Source organism: Pseudophryne corroboree, chromosome 5 (genome assembly GCF_028390025.1).
Source record: "Pseudophryne corroboree isolate aPseCor3 chromosome 5, aPseCor3.hap2, whole genome shotgun sequence".
In the NCBI taxonomy this organism is placed as follows: domain Eukaryota; kingdom Metazoa; phylum Chordata; class Amphibia; order Anura; family Myobatrachidae; genus Pseudophryne; species Pseudophryne corroboree.
Window position 1 is genome coordinate 548056851 of NC_086448.1, and position 23746 is coordinate 548080596.

The window sequence follows — 23746 nt, forward strand, 5'->3', positions numbered from 1 at the left end:
CAAGGCATCCAAAAAGGAGATGTGATTAATACCGCTTAAGACTTTAGTGGTACTGTATTGTCCCAAGCCTCACGGCCTGGCACAAAACCAACTTGGTCACTGTGGATAAGAGTAGACAATAATATTTATAGTCAGTCAACAATAGTTTTCCAAATATTTTGACATCAACATTAAGGAGGGAGATTGGTCGGTAACTGGCACACAGGGTGGGATCCTTACCCTTTTTGGAATAACAGTAATGAGGCATTTCAACAGGGGAAGGGACCCATGTGCAGATTGTGAGTGGGCCCCTTCCTCTCCACGGTGCAGTAGGCTCTAGCATTGTGCTGGAGTCTACTGTGCAAGAGCAGGTCTCCGGAAACATGGTGCCTGCCATGTTCCGGAGACTATTTTCACTACTGCTATATGCACGTCAGTCATTTTGGCACCACACACATTGCACCCACTATAGAAACGGCAATGGAACTGAGACAGTGTTATATGCTTTATGAAGCAGAAGAATGAGTTTGTCTTTTAAAGTATTATAGTAGATTAAGCCATACCTCCCAAGTTTTTGACATGCAAGGAGGGACAACAACGCGCGCCGTCGGCGAGCGCACAAATTTGGGGGCATGGCCTTGTGATAAGGGGCATGACCTCGCAATAAGGGGGCATCGCATTGTGATAAGGGGACGTGGCATCGTGGCAAAAGCCGCGATTGCAAACCACGCCCCTGTTTTAGTCACTATGGGGGCATGGACAGTGCTCAGTGACCTACTGGCCATGCCCCCTGTCCCGCTCTGTCAGGGAATAGATGCTGTGCGCATGCGCACAGCATCTATTCACTGCTGCTCTTTCCAGATTGCTAAGCTGTGGGAACCCAGTTCTAGAAAAGTATGTACTAATGGCCTGCTGTTTCCCTGAAGTACTAGGATGACCTGAGTGGCCAGATAGATTGTAAAGTGAAGTTCTGTATAATAAGAGCAAAATGCCGCTGTGATGTCACAGGTATCATGGTGAACTAAACCCTTCTTATCTTTTTTACATTTATTTTTTGTATCCGATATATGTTATTTGTTTCAAGAAAAGAATAGAAGCTAAACTAAAGAAATCAAGAAGCAACACACAAAAGAACATACATTTTATGTATAATTCAGTTGGACACAAAATGAATAGGACAAAAAAATCACAGTAGAATATACAGTGAACATACCCAAAGGGTAGTGAACTAGCACATACACAGATGTGCAGATTTTAGAACAAGAAAGTATACCAATATAACATATCAACAGAATTAATACTAAGGGGTCTATTTACTAAGCCTTGGAAGTTGCTGGAGATAAAGCACCAGCCAATCGGCTCCTGTCATGTTACAGGCTGTGTTGAAAAATTACAGTTAGGAGCTGGGTGGCTGGTACTTTGGTCCTCATTCCGAGTTGTTCGCTCCTTATTTTCCTTCGCATCGGTGCGATTTTACACTAATTGCGCATGCGCAATGTCCGCAGTGCGACTGCACCAAGTAAATTTGCTAAGAAGTTTGGTATTTTACTCACGGCATTACGAGGTTTTTTCTTCGTTCTGGTGATCGTAATGTGATTGACAGGAAGTGGGTGTTTCTGGGCGGAAACTGGCCGTTTTATGGGTGTGTGTGAAAAAACGCTACCGTTTCTGGGAAAAACGCGGGAGTGGCTGGAGAAACGGGGGAGTGCCTGGGCGAACGCTGGGTGTGTTTGTGACGTCAAACCAGGAACGAAACTGACTGAACTGATCGCAGTGGCAAAGTAAGTCTCGAGCTACTCAGAAACTGCTAAGAAATTTCTATTCGCAATTTTGCGAATCCTTCGTTCGCAATTCTGCTAAGCTAAGATTCACTCCCAGAGGGCGGCGGCTTAGCGTGTGCACTGCTGTGAAAAGCGGCTAGCGAGCGAACAACTCGGAATGAGGGCCTTTATCTCCAGCGACTTTATCTCCATCCAAGGCTTTATAAATAGACCCCTAAGTTCCGACAGCCCCATCAGAATCAGCCAGCAGCAAGGGATGATAAAGCAAATACCCCTTCGATCATAGTGAGATGAGTACCATGGTGACCATATTTTGTGGCATTTGGGCAAAGCCCCTCTAGCTGTATATGGATATACCTCATAGTTTACAGCAGGGGTGGGGAACCTTTGGCCCTCCAGCTGTTGCTGAACTACACATACCAGCATGTCCTGCTAGCAAGTTTTGCTATTTGGCCATGCTGAAACTGTTGTATGGCATGCTGGGATGTGTAACAGCTGGAGAGACGCAGGTTCCCCAACCCTGGTTTACAGTATCATTGACCAAAGAAACCCAGCAAACATGTCCATTCTATAATAACCTTGGCCAGAGATAACTAAAAACATAAACATACTTATACATTATGAAATTAAAGTATTCCTCAAGAGGGAAACCAAAAACATAAATAATTGGGTCAAGAGGGCAAAAAGCTGGTATGTAAGTACATGCACCGTGCCATATCTGGTTCCACAAAGCTGCACAACCCAAAATTCCCAAAGAAGGTGCCAGAACGTTGCCTCCGGCAAGCCACATCTGCAACATTTAGAAGAGGCTGAGTAAAGTATAGTACAGGTATATTCTTGGAAAAAAAATAATCTGCTGGTAACTGACACAGGCAATAGCATCTCTAGTGCCACCAATCATGAGCTTCCACTTCACATCGGAGAGAGGGGGTCATTCTGAGTTGATCGCTCACTGGCTACTTACTGCAGCGCTGCGATCAGATAGTCGCAGCCTATAGGGGAATGTATTTACGCTTTGCAAGTGTGCGATCGCCTGTGCAGCCGAGCTCTGCAAAAACATTTTGTGCAGTTTCTGAGTAGGGCTGAACTTACTCAGCCCTTGCAATCACTTCAGCCTGTCCCGTCCCGGAATTGATGTCAGACACCCGCCCTGTAAACGCTCGGACATACCTGCGCTTTCCCATACACTCCCAGAAATGGTCAGTTGATACTCATAAATGCCTTCTTCCTGTCAATCTGCTTGCAATCGGCTGTGCGAATGCATTCTTCATTAAATCCATCGTTCAGCAACGATCCGCTTTGTACCCGTACGACGTGACTGCGCATTGCGCAGTAGTGACTTGATCGCTGCGAAAAATAGCAGCGTGCGAACAGATCGGAATGACCCTCAGAGTCCCCTAGTCTGCCTCCCATTTAGGCCTAAGAGACAGTGTTAGTCCAGCAGACAAAAAAATGCATATTTGTAAATAGTAGACATCACTATATGAGTACACAGAGAGAGCAGCATTTTTTAACAGGAGAATTTAAAATGTGAGGAAGAGAGACCCTAAACTGGGCATTCAAATTATGGCACACCTGCAAATACTGAAAAAGGATGAGCTGGGGTTCCAAATTCAGATATAATCTGATTTAAAGTTTTAAGGAGGCTGTCCTGGTACACATGACTCAAGGAAGTCATTCCATAAAAGGACCAAAATAATTTGCCATCAAAACTGCCTGTGAACCAAGCAGACTATAGGCAGCCCTCAAGACCTCACCCACCTGAATTGGAAAGGGGGACATATAACATTATACATTTTCCTACAAGGAGAAATCAACAGGGTTAGTGTAGTGCCAGGAAGAGCCCTCCACCAGTGCAGTTTACCCATACCATTGGGTTCAGTATGATTTCAATCATACTTGGCGGCCGGGATGCCAGCCATCAGCATACTGACAGCGGCATCACGGCCGCCATTATGCCGGCAGTGAGCGCAAACAATCCCCTTGTGGGCTCACCATGCTGCAGGCTCGGTGGCTTGCTGTGCTCACCACAGGTTCTACTCCCACTCTATGAGTGTAGTGGACACCCACGAGTGGGAATAGTCCTGTTGTGCCGGTATTCTGGCTGCCGGCATTGCCAGCTGACGGGATTCTGGTGTCGGTATCCAGACCGCCGGGATCCCAACAGAGGGTAAATTAAACTTATACCATTCCATCAAATGGGCCAGTTTAGCAGCCAGATAATACAAACAGAGATTAGAGAAGGTCAGGCCACCATCACTCATGGACTAGCTTAATATAGAAATTCCCTTCTCATCTTTAATAGAAGGAATACCTTTCTTGGCCCATAGAGCTCTGGCCAACATCTTCCATGGATTATTGCTCCATTGGAAATATCGACTACAACATTTCTTGAAGAACAATTTAAATCTTTCCAGAACGGGCCGCCACCAGTTCTACCAAGTCCTACATAGGGGATTCGAATACCCAAGAGACAGGTCAATAAGCACAGGGGCATGATTGGACCAGATCACCACCCCTATAGAAGCTGTTTACACCAAATGAAGGTATCTATGGACAAACAGGTAATCTATCTGAGAGAAAGTATGATGTGAGTGCGAAAGTCCCTATCAGTGGTCTGTAAAATTTGCCAAACTTACCCCTCGAGCCGTACTTTCCGAAATTGCAGTAGAATCTGAGGAAATTGCTTGCTGATGGTCTAGTCCCCAATTTAACTCACCACCAACTATTACTATATCTTCCTGAAGCAACGCAACCCTACTGAAAACCTTTCCAAGAAAGGTCGGCTGACCCTCGTTAGGGTCATAAATATTCACAATGGTAAAAACTTGATTAAGCAAAGTATATTTAATAAGCAGGTACTCCTCTTCTCCAACCATTGGACTTCAGCATTAGACAAGGGTAGACTAGATGTTTAGCAAACAAGATAGCAACCCCATTAGATTTAGTTTAGGTGTAGTTGACGTAAGATATGGGTAGAATCTATTGCTGAGACAGGGGATTCAAGTAGAATGACAGAAATGGGTTTCTGGACCAGGACAACATCAGCTCTATCAGCATGGAAGGAACAGAGAGCTTTAACCCTTTGCTCAAGGACATTCAGCCCCCTGCCTTTTTACAGACTATAATAGAAAGTTCAGACAGGGAGGACAAGGATATGGATTGAAAAACAAAAAAAAGAAATAAACTGCAATGAGAGAGGGAACCATCTGGGGACGAATGTCACAAAAAAGGTAGCGATAAGGGGCACACTAGTGGTTAGATATGAATATAAAAGTACACTGCAGGTAATATAACTTGGCATATGAGGGCTGTAACCCCTGCCTAACAGTACATTATAGCCCTCATTCAGTAAACAATGCAAAGCTGCATTTACGCATGTCAGGCAATTATCAGCCGCCTGCACTGCGTTTGCATTGCAAGCACATTTCAGTGCAATCACATAACATCATAATGCGATCGCACTGTGGATGACAGGGACGGCTGTCGGAGAGGGGGGGGGGAAGCGGCATATTGGGGGAGTGTTCTGGACCATTTTAGGGGCAGCAGCGTGATGTCACACGCGGCTGCTGTGGGGGAAAACATGGCACCAGTGCGCCTGCATACGCAGTCATGCATGGTCACAATGCCGGCTTCTAAATGGTCAGTGCTTCTCATGCTGGGTAGCCTAGCCCTGTGCTGGTAGAACCCAGCATGAGATTTTTAAAGTAGCAGATTTTGCGAGTTAGCAGAATCTGCAACAGTGTTATGAAACGGTGATACCCCTTGGACTTGCAAGCTGCCATGGAGTACTTTGATGAGGAAGTCCTGGGACCTGAGAGAAGTTGAGGTATACTCCGGAAATTTGAAGCTTGAATATACAAGAAGCTGCGGAGTGTTCTGAAGAGATGATCCTTGGACTTGCTTAAAGTCGTGGGGAGCTCCGGTACTCTTGGAGGGAGACTTCAAGAGCCCTCAAGAGGCGTTTCACCAATAGTAACCCCCTGCTGTTCTCTTAGTGCTTGTTGTGCACTCCGGTACTTAGGACTTAATTCCTCCAATAGTAGGAGCTCACTCAAAAGACCATGGGGCTTCAACCTGCTGCCCTCCAGCTGCTGTGGAACTACACATCCCAGCATGCCCTGTCACAGTTTTGCTATTAAGGCATGCTAATTCTGAGGCAGAGCATGCTGGGATATGTGTAGTTCCACAGCAGCTGGAGGGCCGCAGTTTGAAGACCCATGCAATAGACCGAAGATCTCGGATTGAACATAACCATAATTGAGAGGGAAGGATACGGTTGAGTCTCTGTTTGAAGGCATTGCTAGACTGGACTTCAGACCAATGGGGTTTGCGAGATCACCCGTCCAGTGGTCACAGAGAGGTTGGGTAGGATGAACGGAGATGCAGCCTGACCAACAACTCATGAACGGCTCTGGATGGCTGTGCTGGGTATCAGGAATTAGACTGGATATACTTGAACACAATAACTTGAACTGGCAAGGTGGTAGCAGACAAGTCTGGTGTGCAGGTGGGGCTTTAACAAGAACCAGCAAGATGACAGCTGGAAGTCCAGGAGGACAAGGGTAGGACTAAGCTTGGCCTTGCAGGATGTAGTGGATTGATTAGGATGGCAGGTTTTCTCAGGTTGGGCCTTGCGGGATGCCAGGGGACACACCTGGCATACAGGACCAACTGTGGCTTGGCCTTGCAGGTAGTAGTAGACTGACCAGATGTGCAGGCTTTTCCTGAGGCTTGACCTTGCTGGTTGTTTTCAGACCGAACAGGTGTGCAGGATTTACTGAGACCTGGCTTTACAGGAAGTTCAGCAGACTACCCAGGTGTGCGGGATAACTGAAGCTTAGCCTAATAAGATGTTACAGACAGTCCAGATTTACAGGATATACAATATAAGCTAGCTGTGAACAGACAGACCAGGTTTACAGGAAAGCTGCGGCCGACAGATGGGGCCAGTAAAATCCAGAGTCCAAAACAGAGTGATAAGGACTCCCATGGTAACAGAAGACTATAACCGGCAGGTCCCGGCAGGACTAAATGCCAAATAAAGGGTGAAGCAGCCAATCACATAGCTCACTCAGCCAGGCCCCTTTTAATGAATAATCTTGTGCAGCTGCAGTGCTGCACGTCCCTCCTGCACAGACCCCAGAGATCCCGCGGCTGCTAGTCATCTCCATTTCCTAGCGAAGTCACCGGTCGCCTAGCAATGATCTGGACACAAGTAGCAGATGAGATGCGGCAGCTCGTGACATACTGAAGCTGAATGAGGGTAGTGATGTGCACCGGAAATTTTTCGGGTTTTGTGTTTTGGTTTTGGATTCGGTTCCGAGGCCGTGTTTTGGAATCGGACGCGTTTTGGCAAAACCTCCCTGAAAATTTTTTGTCGGATTCGGGTGTGTTTTGGATTCGAGTGTTTTTTTACAAAAAACCCTCAAAAACAGCTTTAATCATAGAATTTGGGGGTCATTTTGATCCCATAGTATTATTAACCTCAATAACCATAATTTCCACTCATTTTCAGTCTATTCTGAACACCTCACAATATTATTTTTAGTCCTAAAATTTGCACCGAGGTCGCTGGATGACTAAGCTAAGCGACCCAAGTGGCCGACACAAACACCTGGCCCATCTAGGAGTGGCACTGCAGTGTCAGACAGGATGGCACTTCAAAAAAATAGTCCCCAAACAGCACATGATGCAAAGAAAAAAAAAGAGGCGCAATGAGGTAGCTGTGTGACTAAGCTAAGCGACACAAGTGGCCGACACAAACACCTGGCCCATCTAGGAGTGGCACTGCGGTGTCAGACAGGATGTCAGATTTAAAAAAGTAATCCCCAAACAGCACATGATGCAAAGAAAAAAAGAGGAGCACCAAAGTCGCTGGATGGCTAAGCTAAGCGACACAAGTGGCCGACACAAACACCTGGCCCATCTAGGAGTGGCACTGCAGTGTCAGGCAGGATAGCACTTCAAAAAAATAGTCCCCAAACAGCACATGATGCAAAGAAAAAAAGAGGCGCAATGAGGTAGCTGTGTGACTAAGCTAAGCGACACAAGTGGCCGACACAAACACCTGGCCCATCTAGGAGTGGCACTGCAGTGTCAGACAGGATGGCACTTCAAAAAAATAGTCCCCAAACAGCACATGATGCAAAGAAAAAAAGAGGCGCAATGAGGTAGCTGTGTGACTAAGCTAAGCGACACAAGTGGCCGACACAAACACCTGGCCCATCTAGGAGTGGCACTGCAGTGTCAGACAGGATGTCAGATTTAAAAAAGTAATCCCCAAACAGCACATGATGCAAAGAAAAAAAGAGGAGCACCAAAGTCGCTGGATGGCTAAGCTAAGCGACACAAGTGGCCGACACAAACACCTGGCCCATCTAGGAGTGGCACTGCAGTGTCAGGCAGGATAGCACTTCAAAAAAATAGTCCCCAAACAGCACATGATGCAAAGAAAAAAAGAGGCGCAATGAGGTAGCTGTGTGACTAAGCTAAGCGACACAAGTGGCCGACACAAACACCTGGCCCATCTAGGAGTGGCACTGCAGTGTCAAACAGGATGTCAGATTTAAAAAATAGTCCCCAAACAGCACATGATGCAAAGAAAAAAAGAGGTGCACCAAGGTCGCTGGATGGCTAAGCTAAGCGACACAAGTGGCCGACACAAACACCTGGCCCATCTAGGAGTGGCACTGCAGTGTCAGACAGGATGGCACTTCAAAAAAAATAGTCCCCAAACAGCACATGATGCAAAGAAACAAAGAGGCGCAATGAGGTAGCTGTGTGTTTAAGCTAAGTGATCCAAGTGGCCGACACAAACACCTGGCCCATCTAGGAGTGGCACTGCAGTGTCAGACAGGATTGCAGATTTAAAAAATAGTCCCCAAACAGCACATGATGCAAAGAAAAAAAAAGAGGTGCACCAAGGTCGCTGGATGGCTAAGCTAAGCGACCCAAGTGGCCGACACAAACACCTGGCCCATCTAGGAGTGGCACTGCAGTGTCAGACAGGATGGCACTTCAAAAAAAATAGTCCCCAAACAGCACATGATGCAAAGAAAAATGAAAGAAAAAAGAGGTGCAAGATGGAATTGTCCTTGGGACCTCCCACCCACCCTTATGTTGTATAAACAGGACATGCACACTTTAACGAACCCATCATTTCAGCGACAGGGTCTGCGACACGACTGTGACTGAAATGACTGGTTGGTTTGGGCCCTCACCAAAAAAGAATCAATCAATCTCTCCTTGCACAAACTGGCTCTACAGAGGCACGATGTCCACCTCCTCCTCATCGTCCGATTCTTCACCCCTTTCACTGTGTACATCCCCCTCCTCACAGATTATTAATTCGTCCCCACTGGAATCCACCATCTCAGGTCCCTGTGTACTTTCTGGAGGCAATTGCTGGTGAATGTCTCCACGGAGGAATTGATTATAATTCATTTTGATGAGCATAATTTTCTCCACATTTTCTGGAAGTAACCTCGTACGCCGATTGCTGACAAGGTGAGCGGCTGCACTAAACACTCTTTCGGAGTACACACTGGAGGGGGGGGCAACTTAGGTAAAATAAAACCAGTTTGTGCAAGGGCCTCCAAATTGCCTCTTTTTCCTGCCAGTATACGTACGGACTGTCTGACGTGCCTACTTGGATGCGGTCACTCATATAATCCTCCACCATTCTTTCAATGGTGACAGAATAATATGCAGTGACAGTAGACAACATGTCAGTAATCGTTGGCAGGTCCTTCAGTCCGGACCAGATGTCAGCACTCGCTCCAGACTGCCCTGCATCACCGCCAGCGGGTGGGCTCGGATTTCTTAGCCTTTTCCTTGCAGCCCCAGTTGCGGGAGAATGTGAAGGAGGAGCTGTTGACGGGTCACGTTCCGCTTGACTTGACAATTTTCTCACCAGCAGGTCTTTGAACCTCTGCAGACTTGTGTCTGCCGGAAAGAGAGATACAACGTAGGTTTTAAATCTAGGATCGAGCACGGTGGCCAAAATGTAGTGCTCTGATTTCAACAGATTGACCACCCGTGAATCCTGGTTAAGCAAATTAAGGGCTCCATCCACAAGTCCCACATGCCTAGCGGAATCGCTCTGTTTTAGCTCCTCCTTCAATGTCTCCAGCTTCTTCTGCAAAAGCCTGATGAGGGGAATGACCTGACTCAGGCTGGCAGTGTCTGAACTGACTTCACGTGTGGCAAGTTCAAAGGGTTGCAGAACCTTGCACAACGTTGAAATCATTCTCCACTGCGCTTGAGTCAGGTGCATTCCCCCTCCTTTGCCTATATCGTAGGCAGATGTATAGGCTTGAATGGCCTTTTGCTGCTCCTCCATCCTCTGAAGCATATAGAGGGTTGAATTCCACCTCGTTACCACCTCTTGCTTCAGATGATGGCAGGGCAGGTTCAGGACTGTTTGCTGGTGCTCCAGTCTTCGGCACGCGGTGGCTGAATGCCGAAAGTGGCCCGCAATTCTTCGGGCCACCGACAGCATCTCTTGCACGCCCCTGTCGTTTTTTAAATAATTCTGCACCACCAAATTCAATGTATGTGCAAAACATGGGACGTGCTGGAATTTGCCCAGATGTAATGCACGCACAATATTGGTGGCGTTGTCCGATGTCACAAATCCCCAGGAGAGTCCAATTGGGGTAAGCCATTCTGCGATGATGTTCCTCAGTTTCCGTAAGAGGTTTTCAGCTGTGTGCCTCTTATGGAAAGTGGTGATACAAAGCGTAGACTGCCTAGGTACGAGTTGGCGTTTGCGAGATGCCGCTACTGGTGCCGCCGCTGCTGTTCTTGCTGCGGGAGGCAATACATCTACCCAGTGGGCTGTCACAGTCATATAGTCCTGAGTCTACCCTGCTCCACTTGTCCACATGTCCGTGGTTAAGTGGACATTGGGTACAACTGCATTTTTTAGGACACTGGTGACTCTTTTTCTGACGTCTGTGCACATTTTCGGTATCGCCTGCCTAGAGAAATGGAACCTAGACGGTAATTTGGTACCGGGGACACAGTACCTCAATCAAGTCTCTAGTTCCCTGTGAATTAACGGTGGATACCGGAAACACGTTTCTCACCACCCAGGCTGCCAAGGTCTGAGTTATCCGCTTTGCAGCAGGATGACTGCTGTGATATTTCATCTTCTTCGCAAAGGACTGTTGGACAGTCAATTGCTTACTGGAAGTAGTACAAGTGGTCTTCCGACTTCCCCTCTGGGATGATGATCGACTCCCAGCAGCAACAACAGCAGCGCCAGCAGCAGTAGGCGTTACACTCAAGGAGGAATCCCAGGCAGGAGAGGACTCGTCAGACTTGACAGTGACATGGCCTGCAGGACTATTGGCTTTCCTGTCTAAGGAGGAAATTTACACTGAGGGAGTTGGTGGTGTGGTTTGCAGGAGCTTGGTTACAAGAGGAAGGGATTTAGTGGTCAGTGGACTGCTTCCGCTGTCATCCAAAGTTTTTGAACTTGTCACTGACTTCTGATGAATGCGGTCCAGGTGACGTATAAGGGAGGATGTTCCTAGGTGGTTAACATCCTTACCCCTACTTATTACAGCTTGACAAAGGCAACACACGGCTTGACACCAGTTGTCCGCATTTCTGTTGAAATAATTCCACACCGAAGAGGTGATTTTTTTTGTATTTTGACCAGGCATGTCAATGGCCATATTCGTCCCACGGACAACAGGTGTCTCCCCGGGTGCCTGACTTAAACAAACCACCTCACCATCAGAATCCTCCTTGTCAATTTCCTCCCCAGCGCCAGCAACACCCATATCCTCATCCTGGTGTACTTCAACAGTGACATCTTCAATTTGACTATCAGGAACTGGACTGCGGGTGCTCCTTCCAGCACTTGCAGGGGGCGTGCAAATGATGGAAGGCACAACCTCTTCCCGTCCAGTGTTGGGAAGGTCAGGCATCGCAACCGACACAATTGGACTCTCCTTGGGGATTTGTGATTTAGAAGAACGCACAGTTCTTTGCTGTGCTTTTGCCATCTTAACTCTTTTAAGTTTTCTAGCAGGAGGATGAGTGCTTCCATCCTCAGGTGAAGCTGAACCACTAGCCTTGAACATAGGCCAGGGCCTCAGCCGTTCCTTGCCACTCCGTGTCGCAAATGGCTCATTGGCAAGTTTACGCTTCTCCTCAGACGATTTTGATTTAGATTTTTGGGTCATTTTACTGACCTTTTTTTATTTTATTTTACATGCTCTCTACTATGACATTGGGCATCGGCCTTGGCAGACGACGTTGATGGCATTTCATCGTCTCGGCCATGACTAGTGGCAGCAGCTTCAGCACAAGGTGGAAGTGGATCTTGATCTTTCCCTATTTTACCCTCCACATTTTTGTTCTCCATTTTTTAATGTGTGGAATTATATGCCAGTAATATATCAATAGCAATGGCCTACTACTATATATACTGCGCACAACTGAAATGCACCACATGTATGGATGGATAGTATACTTGACGACACAGAGGTACGTAGAGCAGTGGCCTACTGTACCATACTGCTATATAGTATATACTGGTGGTCAGCAAACTGTGCAAAACTGAAATGCACCACAGGTATGGATGGATAGTATACTTGACGACACAGAGGTAGGTAGAGCAGTGGCCTACTGTACCGTACTGCTATATATTATATACTGGTGGACAGCAAACTGTGCAAAACTGAAATGCACCACAGGTATGGATGGATAGTATACTTGACGACACAGAGGTAGGTAGAGCAGTGGCCTACTGTACCGTACTGATATATAGTATATACTGGTGGTCAGCAAACTGTGCAAAACTGAAATGCACCATAGGTATGGATGGATAGTATACTTGACGACACAGAGGTAGGTAGAGCGGTGGCCTACTGTACCGTACTGCTATATATTATATACTGGTGGACAGCAAACTGTGCAAAACTGAAGTGCACCACAGGTATGGATGGATAGTATACTTGACGACACAGAGGTAGGTAGAGCAGTGGCCTACTGTACCGTACTGCTATATAGTATATACTGGTGGTCAGCAAACTGTGCAAAACTGAAATGCACCACAGGTATGGATGGATAGTATACTTGACGACACAGAGGTAGGTAGAGCAGTGGCCTTCTGTACCGTACTGCTATATAGTATATACTGGTGGTCAGCAAACTGTGCAAAACTGAAATGCACCACAGGTATGGATGGATAGTATACTTGACGACACAGAGGTAGGTAGAGCAGTGGCCTACTGTACCGTACTGCTATATAGTATATACTGGTGGTCAGCAAACTGTGCAAAACTGAAATGCACCACAGGTATGGATGGATAGTATACTTGACGACACAGAGGTAGGTAGAGCAGTGGCCTTCTGTACCGTACTGCTATATAGTATATACTGGTGGTCAGCAAACTGTGCAAAACTGAAATGCACCACAGGTATGGATGGATAGTATACTTGACGACACAGAGGTGGGTAGAGCAGTGGGCTACTGTACCGTACTGCTATATATATAGTTATACTGGTGGTCAGCAAAATTCTGCACTGTCCTCCTACTATATACTACAATGAAGCACAGATATGGAGCGTTTTTCAGGCAGAGAACGTATAATACTGGTGATCACTGGTCACTCGTCAGCAAAACTCTGCACTGTCCTCCTACTATATAACACTGCTGGTCCCCAGTTCCCACAATAAAGCAATTAGCACACTGAGCACAGATATTTGTAGCACACTGAGCACAGTCAGATATGGAGCGTTTTTCAGGCAGAGAACGTAGATATTTGCACTTGCAGCACACTGAGCACAGATATTTGCAGCACACTGAGCACAGATATTTGCAGCACAATTTGCAGCCCACTGAACAAAGAAACTGAGAGGACGCCAGCCACGTCCTCTCACGATCATCTCCAATGCACGAGTGAAAAATGGCGGCGACCCGCGGCTCCTTATATAGAATACGAATCTCGCGAGAATCCGACCACGGGATGATGATGTTCAGGCGCGCTCGGGTTAACCGAGCAAGGCGGGAGGATCCGAGTTGCTCGGACCCGTGAAAAAAAGGTGAAGTTCGGGCGGGTTCGGATCCCGAGGATCCGAACCCGCTCATCACTAAATGAGGGCCTATGTTTATCAGGGGCACCCATGTAGAACCATGCACCAAAACATTAGAATCAATAATCTGCAATAAAAAGTATCACAGTCTTGACTCATGTAGGATATGTTGTCAGTGAGGACTTAGCTCCTCTAAACTTTTTTTCTGGGGTGCTGGACCTGCTGCCAACATTCCCTTTGCATGAGACGAGAAGGCATGTTGCTTGGAAGTGAAAGGGCTTGCCAATCTGGAAGGTTGATTTTATCAAGGTTCAATGCAGAAATATTGTCAGTTAAATCTGAAGAAGCCTGAATGATAATCAGCTTGCCAGCATGAGTGACCTGGAAGGATAGAGGAAACTCCCATCTGTATTTGAGATCCTGTTTATGGAGAGCCTCTGTAAGGGGTTTCAATAACCTCCGCTGCTGGAGTGTGCACCATGAGAGATCCTGGAAGATCTGCAGCTGCGTACCGTTAAATTGTATACCGTCCACTGTGTGGACCTTTCGAAGGATCTCCTCTTTTTGTGAGTAGTAACGGAGCCTGCAGATCACATACCGAGGTTGGTCAGTTGTCGGGAATTTTGAACATAGGGCTCTATGGGCACAGTCAAACTCAATGGAATCGTTAGGATCCATGTCCAGAATTTTCCCAAATATTTTTTGAGGGCCCTCTGGTGGAAGATGTTCCTTTGGCTGACCTCTACGTCTACAGTCCTCAATGTTGCCCTTTTCTTTGTGCTTCAATGCTAAGAAATAGCATTGAATTATCCATCATGCAATACCATCAGCGAGGCATCTCAGTTGCTCCAAATGTATGTCTCCCCCTCCGCACTTGTTCTGCCTCCTAACCCCTGCGGCCACTTGGGACTCTGCGTTGTCTCAGCCGCGCTCCCCCTTTCCTATTCTCTTGCGCATGCGCATATGACACAGCCTCCCGTCATGCTGGACTGTGGGATGCCGGAACTCAGTCCAGTGTGCACATGATGGGAGGCTGTGTGATATGTGCATGCGCTAGAGACAACACAGAGTCCCAAGTGGCCACAGCGGTTAGGAGGTGGAACAAGTGCGGAGGGGGAGATGAGAAAACTACAGGGAGCGAAGGGCAGCGCCGGCTAGTGGGAGGAGAGCGCAGAGAGGGGAGATTCCACGGCAGGAGAGCTTAGTACATCCCGCCCATAGTGTGAAGCAGAAGCAGAGTCGCTGTAACCAGTACGGTTTGGGTGTGGCCAGAGCCATGTGGGCGTGTACATTACCTACATTATCAGCCCCAGGGAGCACTGAGAGGGGCGGTGGAGGGGGGACTAATTACCTGGGTCCAGGCTTGTAGGAGGGGTCTAATGGAGGCCCAGGTCAGCTGATTGGGACATTGTCCCCCTTTGCAGCACTCGGTGCCACGCACAGTATGGTCAGGCAGTGTATTCAGTGCCTACTACTGTATAGTAGATGGAGAGCAATAGTACATTGGAGTGATCAGACCATGGGGGTCATTCCGAGTTGATCGCTCGCTAGCTAGTTTAGCAGCCGTGCAAACGCTATGCTGCCGCCTACTGGGGAGTGTATTTTAGCTTAGCAGAAGTGCGAACGCATGTGCAGCCGAGCTCTGCAAAAACAGTTTGTGCAGTTTCTGTGTAGCTCTGAACCTACTCAGTGCTTAAGATCACTTCAACCTATTCGTGTCCGGATTTGACGTCATACACCCGCCCAGCGTACGCCCAGCCACGCCTGCATTTTTTCAGACACGCCTGCATTTTTGCAAACCCTCCCTGAAAATGGTCAGTTGACACCCAGAAACGCCCCCTTTCTATCTTGCGGCCGTCGGTGCGACTGAAAACTTCGCTAGAACCTGTGCGAAACAACAAATGCCTTTGTACCCGTACATCGCGCATGCGCATTGCGGTGCATACGCATGCACAGAAATGCCAATTTTTAGCCTGATCGCTGCGCTGCGAACAACGGCAGCTAGCAATCAACTCGGAATGACCCCCCATATGCAGCATGTGTAAGGAGAGGGCTGCTGATAAACCCCATGCTCTGGGTCCAGGATTGTAGGAGGGGTCTAATGGAGGCCCAGGTCAGCTGATTGGGACATTGTCCCCCTTTGCAGCACTCGGTGCCACGCACAGTATGGTCAGGCAGTGTATTCAGTGCCTACTACTGTATAGTGGATGGAGAGCAATAGTACATTGGAGTGATCAGACCATTGGGGTCATTCCGAGTTGATCGCTCGCTAGCTAGTTTAGCAGCCGTGCAAACGCTATGCCTCCGCCCACAGGGGAGTGTATTTTAGCTTAGCAGAAGTGCGAACGCATGTGCAGCCGAGCTCTGCAAAACCAGTTTGTGCAGTTTCTGTGTAGCTCTGAACCTACTCAGTGCTTGTGATCACTTCAACCTATTCGTGTCCGGATTTGACGTCATACACCCGCCCAGCGACCGCCCAGCCACGCCTGCGTTTTTTCAGACATGCCTGCATTTTTGCAAACCCTCCCTGAAAACGGTCAGTTGACACCCAGAAACGCCCCCTTTCTGTCAATCTTCTTGCGGCCGTCGGTGCGACTGAAAACTTCGCTAGAACCTGTGCGAAACAACAAATGCCTTTGTACCCGTACATCGCGCATGCGCATTGCGGTGCATGCGCATTGCGGTGCATACGCATGCGTAGAAATGCCAATTTTTAGCCTGATCGCTGCGCTGCGCTGTGAACAACGGCAGCTAGCGATTAACTCGGAATGACCCCCCATATGCAGCATGTGTAAGGAGAGGGCTGCTGATAAACCCCATGCTCTGGATCGGGGAATTATGAACTGTTCCCTGATGGCTAGGTACAGTTTAGTGATACTTCAGAGGTAACACAAATCCATGTTGCGTTCGGAAAGGTGACCTGATCCTTTATCATTGTATTACATTACATATATTGCCCTATCTTCTTAACCCATAGACACCACCATTTGGTTACTTCCAACAGCATTGTCAACAATGTGTAATTGTTCCTACTTAGCTTATTTTCTTAACAAAGAATAAATTAGATATTGTCACAACGATACATAGCACACAGGTGGTCATTCCGAGTTGATCGCTAGCTGCATTCGTTCACTGTGCAGCGATGAGGCAAAAAAACGGCACTTCTGCGCATGCATATGCGGCGCAATGCGCATGTGCGACTTACTATTACAACGAACGATGTAGTTTCACACAGGGTCTAGCGATGCTTTTCAGTCGCACTGGCTGCCGCAGAGTGATTGACATATAGTGGGCGTTTCTGGGTGTCAACTGACCGTTTTCAGGGAGTGTTCGGAAAAACGCAGGCGTGCCAGAAAAAAAACAACGCAGGGCGTGTTTGTAACGTAAAATCAGGAACTGAATGGTCTGAAGTGATCGCAAGCAGAGCCGGCCCTAACCAATATGATGCTCTAGGCAAGATTTTGGCTGGTGCCCCCTAGCACTGCCGCTAGTTCTGCAGGAGATGCCTGGCATGAGTCAGCTGGCAGCTCTGCTAACGTCGGGCGCCTTTTGGTTATGAAAATGCATCTTATTTGCAGTACTATGTGGCTAGGATGCACAAGCAGCTTCTGCTGATTAAAATGATATGCAGCATGCCTATATTCTGTGTGCGACTGCTGCTGTATCTGCATGCGAAATGCTACATTACAGTGATTTCCAGGAATACACATTTCGTATGCAGATACAGCCGCAGTCACACACAGAATATAGGCATGCCGCATATCATTTTAATCAGCAGAAGCTGCTGGTGCCCCTAAGCATACCAAATGCCCTAGGCATTTGCCTAGTTTGCCTATGCCTAAGGCCGGCTCTGATCGCAATTGCTGAGTAGGTTTTGAGCTACTCAGAAACTGAGGCGGCATAGCATTTGCACGGCTGCTAAAAACTGCTAGCGAGCGATCAACTCGGAATGACCCCCACAGTGCAGCTTTACAGTGCTGTGAATGGTGGCCCAGGTCAGCTGCTGAGTGGGTCATTGTTCCACTTTGTAGCACAGCTGCTGAGGAAGACAGGTGTCCCCTATTGCAGCATACAAAACACACAGTGGTTTTTCAACTTTTGTTTGGGAGGGAACATGGCCACACCACCCAAATGTGATCATGCCCACCCAACTGTTCTAACCATTGACACAAGGAAAGCTAGAAATGTAGGCTCTTGGCACACTGCAATGAAAAAAAGCAGTTTTTATTTTTATACTCTCCACTATGACAGCGATTACTGTATTCCAAATAAAATGTTTCATAGTGCAGTTGGAGTGCCATCTAGTGGGCATTGCAATATAAGACAATATAAATTAGCAGCATAAAAAGTAATGCCATTTTAAACAAGTTTTTTTGATGATTAACCCTTTGTTAAACATGTCATGCTAACTCAGTTGAGTGTTGTATGTGACATTCTATTTTTTAAATGATTGCTAGGCATAAGAATTATTCTAATTTTCATATTGTGTTACAAATGGTTTTATTGTCTATTGTAAACTGTTTTGTCATTTTATATCTTGTATAGTCTTTAACCCCTTTGCTGCTAAGAGTTTGGCATTTTTTTAGCACTCACATTTCATCATCAATAACACTCATTTTTTTGCAGTAGACTTACAAAAGATACCTTTTTTTTTGTGAAGATTTTGAATTTCCGTAAAAAAAAAACAAAAAAACATTAGTCTGATTATTCTTTATAATATGGCACACAATTTTCATCCAAAATGTTTTTGTTTTTTTTTATCATAAGAAATTGGACAAAAGTAAAAGTGTTTCTTTTTTTACTGTTATCAACGACCTGCAGGAAATATGTTTGGCCTCCTGCTTTGCATTCATTCAGCTTTCCAAGCCAGGAAAAAAGCAGTAATCAACACATACACTAAAATCTGCAAATGGCAATTTATATATATATATATATATATATATATATATATATATATTAAAGGTTTTTGCTGTTTTGAATTAAACGTATGTTTATAGGAATAATATTTTAGCCCAAGAAGGCATAACACAATCCTATTACACAAGATGAGACATACACATGAGGGTGCTAGTAGCATGGGAGAGATAACAGTGGTGCAACTAGAGGCTTGGAGGCCCCTGGCAAACTCTCAAAGTGGGATTCCTATTTTATTTATATAAACCCTTAGGTCTACAAGTCATAGCCGGAGACAAAAACTGAGCGATTTGGAAAATTTACCATGCTTTTCTTCCTCGTCTCGTTCCCTTTTTTTTTGTTTTTACATCAGCCTCTCTCCGAGCATGTGCAGGCTCGGAGAGAGGCTGATGCAGCAGCGTCTAATCCTCTCTATCCACCCAACATCCGGCTGAAGCAACATGGCAGGGAGAGAGCAGCGCGACCCGGGCCCCCTCCAATGGGCCCGGGTAAAGACTACCTCCCCCCTTCCTCGGCGCCACTGCCTGCAAGCAGAGCCGATACAGTTATAAAGGTTTGCCACTCTTAATGCATCGCTATTGCTATTTTATTGGAAGTCACAACTCTATTTGAACTAAATAGTAACTTAATTGTGCCGCATACACACAAATGAATTGCCAAACCATGTATTTAGTGTACAGTATTTAGTGAGTGATTTGGGGATGGGCACCCTTCACCTTGTGGGCCCCTGGACATTTACCAGTATAGCCATCCTGTAGTTATGCCACTGGGAGATAAGGCACGTCAAGTGCCCTCCCTGAGAAATGTTTTCCACAGTGCAGGGGGCTACTGTCTGGTGATCCCAGACATTAGATACTTAGGATCCACATCATTTAAAAGAGGAGGCATTTTATATTTGTATGTGTCCAACTGTGAACAAAGCTCTTTGTGTCTTATCAAACACCTGAGCATTTCACTCTTTGCTGATGCATATTGCAAACCATCAGGTTCTACACCAATAGGACATACTGTATCAACTAATGGTTGTTTTAGGTCACCCTGAATGGCTGACCTTTTTGCTCAAAGGAACTGTCTTGTGACATCAAGTATTTCTTTGCCTTCCACAACTGACCCTCTCCGATTGCATCTTTCTGTGTGGTTGGCATTTTGTAAAACCTTATGCCCTTTAAGATTTCTATGCTCACAGGCCCACAAGGGACACCCGTTAGGGGCGTAAGGACACCAAACGGCAGGCTAAGGATGCTGTCTGTCTCTCTTTTTCTGCTGACATTGAGCGTCTCTGTCTGTGCCCCCAGCAATGCTTTATGAGCCCATCATGCCAAAGAATCACTCACTCTTATTGAGTTTCTAGACCTCTCTAGGTTTGAGATAGACTATCTTCCCAGATTGCCAAATTCCACAGTCATCAACATAATGAAAGACACTTTTTTTTTTACATACCACACAAGCTACTTACTGCAAAATGCTATGCATGAATGCTTAGCTCTAGACTTTCACCAGTGATTGGTACATCTCACATGCCAATGGACTTGTAGAAAGGGCAATATTTTCTGTGAAGCACCTGTAAATGTTAAAGAGATGGTTCTGTATTTATGGTGCTCATCAATTTGAAAAATACTCTAAGAGATGTACTTCCCTCTCATGCTCAATGCCTTTTTTACAGACGCACCCGCACCATGATACCCACCACCAAGTTCAAACTTAGACCACAAGTAGAGAACAATGTGCAAGGTACTCTACAAAACTCCAGATTGGGGCCCAAAGCCACTCATGATAAAACATCTAATTATTTAAGCCAGTTGTCCACGGGCAGACCATCTGTATCCTGGGCTATCTTTTCATATGGGCTCAATGGGCAGTTGCCCAAGGGTCCCTGGGGTATAAGGGCCCTAGGCTGATAGCAGATTGTCCCCTTTTTCCAGGGCTACTAGATTTTTGAAAATCGACCCTGGAGAACCGGAGATATCCGACTTATAAGCAGTGGTCCCCATCCGAGCCTGTTAATTGCTCTTCCCAGCCAGATATCTCGGGTTCTGTCTGACCTAGGGTTTTTCTGAGGGTGTACTCCAAAAACTGTGACTCTCCACTTTCGGTGGACACTGGCTGCTTGTCTCTACTATGCCAAGAACCAGAGATTTCAGCCTTCCAGCAGCTGGTCCCTTCTCCAGCTTCACACGCATGGTATGCAGTTTTAGATTTTCATTGGTGGATTGCTCTGGCTCCTGAACTCTGATCCCCAGGTCCACAGTACCTCCAGAAAGGAGAGACTCTCTAGTGTTATATACCATTGAAAGCTAAGAAATCTATTTCCAGGAACTGGAGATATCTGCAGTCAAGCAAGCTGCCCTTCCACCATAAAATTATGAATATTAAGCCCACTCCACTTTCCACACCTCCCCTGTGTATTAAACCCTGGAAGTCATGTACCGGGGCCCCTTCATTCAGCCCAATGACTCCTTCTATAGTTTAGTGTTCTCCCTCTCGACCCCATCTCGCTCCATCTGTGTAGTAAAGTAGTAATTAGCAGAAATTATTGCTCCATGTCCTCAGGGCCGGTGCAAGGTTTCTCAGCACCCCAAGCAAATCTTCAGTGCACCCCTCCCCACAATGGGGGTAATTCCAAGTTGATCGCAGCAGGAATTTTGTTAGCAAATGGGCAAAACCATGTGCACTGCAGGGGGGGGGGGGGGGGGAGATGTAACATGTGCAGAGAGAGTTAGATTTGGGTGGGGTGTGTTCAATCTGCAATCTAAATTGCAGTGTAAAAATAAAGCAGCCAGTATTTACCCTGCACAGAAACAAAATAACCCACCCAAATCTAACTCTTTCTGCACATGTTATATCTGCCTCCCCTGCAGTGCACATGGGGGGTAATTCCAAGTTGATCGCAGCAGGATTTTTGATAGCAATTGGGCAAAACCATGTGCACTGCAGGTGGGGCAGATATAACATGTGCAGAGAGAGTTAGATTTGGGTGGGGTGTGTTCAAACTGAAATCTAAATTGCAGTGTAAAAATAAAGCAGCCAGTATTTACCCTGCACAGAAACAATATAACCCACCCAAATCTAACTCTCTCTGCACATGTTATATCTGCCTCCCCTGCAGTGCACATGGTTTTGCCCATTTGCTAACAAAAATCCTGCTGCGATCAACTCGGAATCACCCCCAATACCCAGCCCATCAGGTGAAAAAGTGCGAAGGCTGCATCTTATGGGCGGTATTAAATTTTTTCTGCCCCATTCTACACACGTTCTGTTTCTGCTGACGGATGTGGCATCATCATTTCAGCTCGCTACCCATGGGGTAGCGAGGCGCCCTAACCCTGTACACAGCTAAACCTGATTACTAAGGGCATGATATGTGCAATAACGGGGATCACTTTAGAAAGGATATTGGGCGTGATATATCATTTGAATACCGCTATAAGTTCCACAGCCACTTCCTGATAATGTTAGTGCTGCGCAAAAGAATATTTTCTTAACATACAATTTGACGGCACACAGGGACCATATGGCCCATCCAGTCTGTCCTTTAGGGTTTTGGACTAGAAAGTATTAGGGTTGTTTTAGCAATTTGGGTTAGGGTATTAGGGTTAGTTTGGGGATGGGGTTAGGGTATTAAGGATAGGATATTAGCGTTGGTCTATCAGTTTGGTTTAAAGGGGTTATGGTTAGGGAGAGATCTGGCTATAAATATAGAAACATAGCCGGAGGGCAGCCGGTGGATGTTTCCCTTGGAGATGCACTCATGCACGGGGTAGTGGCTGCTGGCAGAGGCGTAACTAGGGTTGATGGCACTTACTCTATCAGTTAACCGCCAAGCCCTCCTGCCACCCCACCCCCACCCCCACACACACACACACACACACCATATAGAGATAATCAAAAGGCAGGTGCCACGAGCAGCTGCAGGGTCCAGGTGAGGTGCCCGCTGCACTAATGGTAGGGTGTAAGTACTGTAGGTGTCAGAGCCAAGAGAGATGGGGAGGGAGAGAGAAAGCGAGACATGGGGGAAAGAGAGAGAACGAGACATGGGGAAAGTGAGACACGGGGAGAGAGACATGGGGGAAAGAAAGAGAGACATGGCAGATAGATACACAAATAATGCCCCCTTCACTGCCCACCTCACAGTTTGACATACTGCCCCATTAATCTCCCATAATAACAGCAACACTCCTCCCCACCTTTCTTCTCCTCTCTCCAGCTCCAGTGCTGGAGAGGGAGTTACAATTCTGCATCAACTTTCCCCTCAGCAATGAATGTGCTGGAATGCACTTGGAGGGGGGAGATATGCAGTGACAATGCCAACGCAGGACAGTGTGAGGGAAGAGAGAAGCCTGCTCAGCCACCTGCACTTCCGGGGTCAGCCTGCAGCGAGTGGGCTTCAACCTTGTCCTGCTGACAGAATGAGAGAGGTGTAGCGCAGCCACATCACTAACCTGAGTGAGGCCAGTGAACAGGGGATCCGCGGCACTGTTAGGACCAGCATCAGCATAAACTGATTTTCCATCTTGGGAATGGTGGTATTTTGGGGTTGGCGCCCCAAAGGAGGAAGAAGGTTGAGAAGTAGGGGTGGGTCTGTGAAAATAGAATGCTGCTCATTGGTGGCTGATCTTGGGGGAGGGACCAGCCTCTAGAGCTTAGCAGGGCAGAGACAGGGTTTGTCTCTGCAGAGATCAAGACTCTCGTGCAGCACTAGTTGAGGAGCTAGGCGGAGGCGGGGACAGGAGTTCCCTGTAAATGGCTTTGCCTTCCTCCCAGCGTCAGCCTGAACATAAGAGTGCCCATACTTCCGCTGCTGTACGGAAGTCACCAGCTGCTGCTGAACAAACTGGTCCGGCTGCGAGTGAGTCTAAGCTGGGCACATTCCATATGACTCACCCACACTGAAACAGCCCGCCCCCAAAACATGTTGCCACCCTCCCTCTCGTATTGTGTGAACTGGACTACATTAGTGGATCGATGGCTGATTTATTAATTAGGCCACCCTCAACTCCTCCCAGCTGAGCTGCAGGCAT

General features: G+C 46.9%; 1 long non-coding RNA gene across 1 annotated transcript in view; it reads right to left on the bottom strand.

Annotated features, from left to right (window-relative positions):
* Positions 1–23536, bottom strand: part of LOC134928024 (uncharacterized) — a 115444-nt gene extending 91908 nt beyond the window's left edge. The window contains exons 1-2 of the long non-coding RNA XR_010177811.1: positions 23168–23536; positions 20185–20289 (exon numbers count right to left, since the gene is read on the bottom strand). This is a non-coding gene — a long non-coding RNA (uncharacterized LOC134928024). The remainder of the gene's footprint in view (positions 1–20184; positions 20290–23167) is intronic.
* Between the last annotated feature and the right edge of the window lie 210 nt (positions 23537–23746).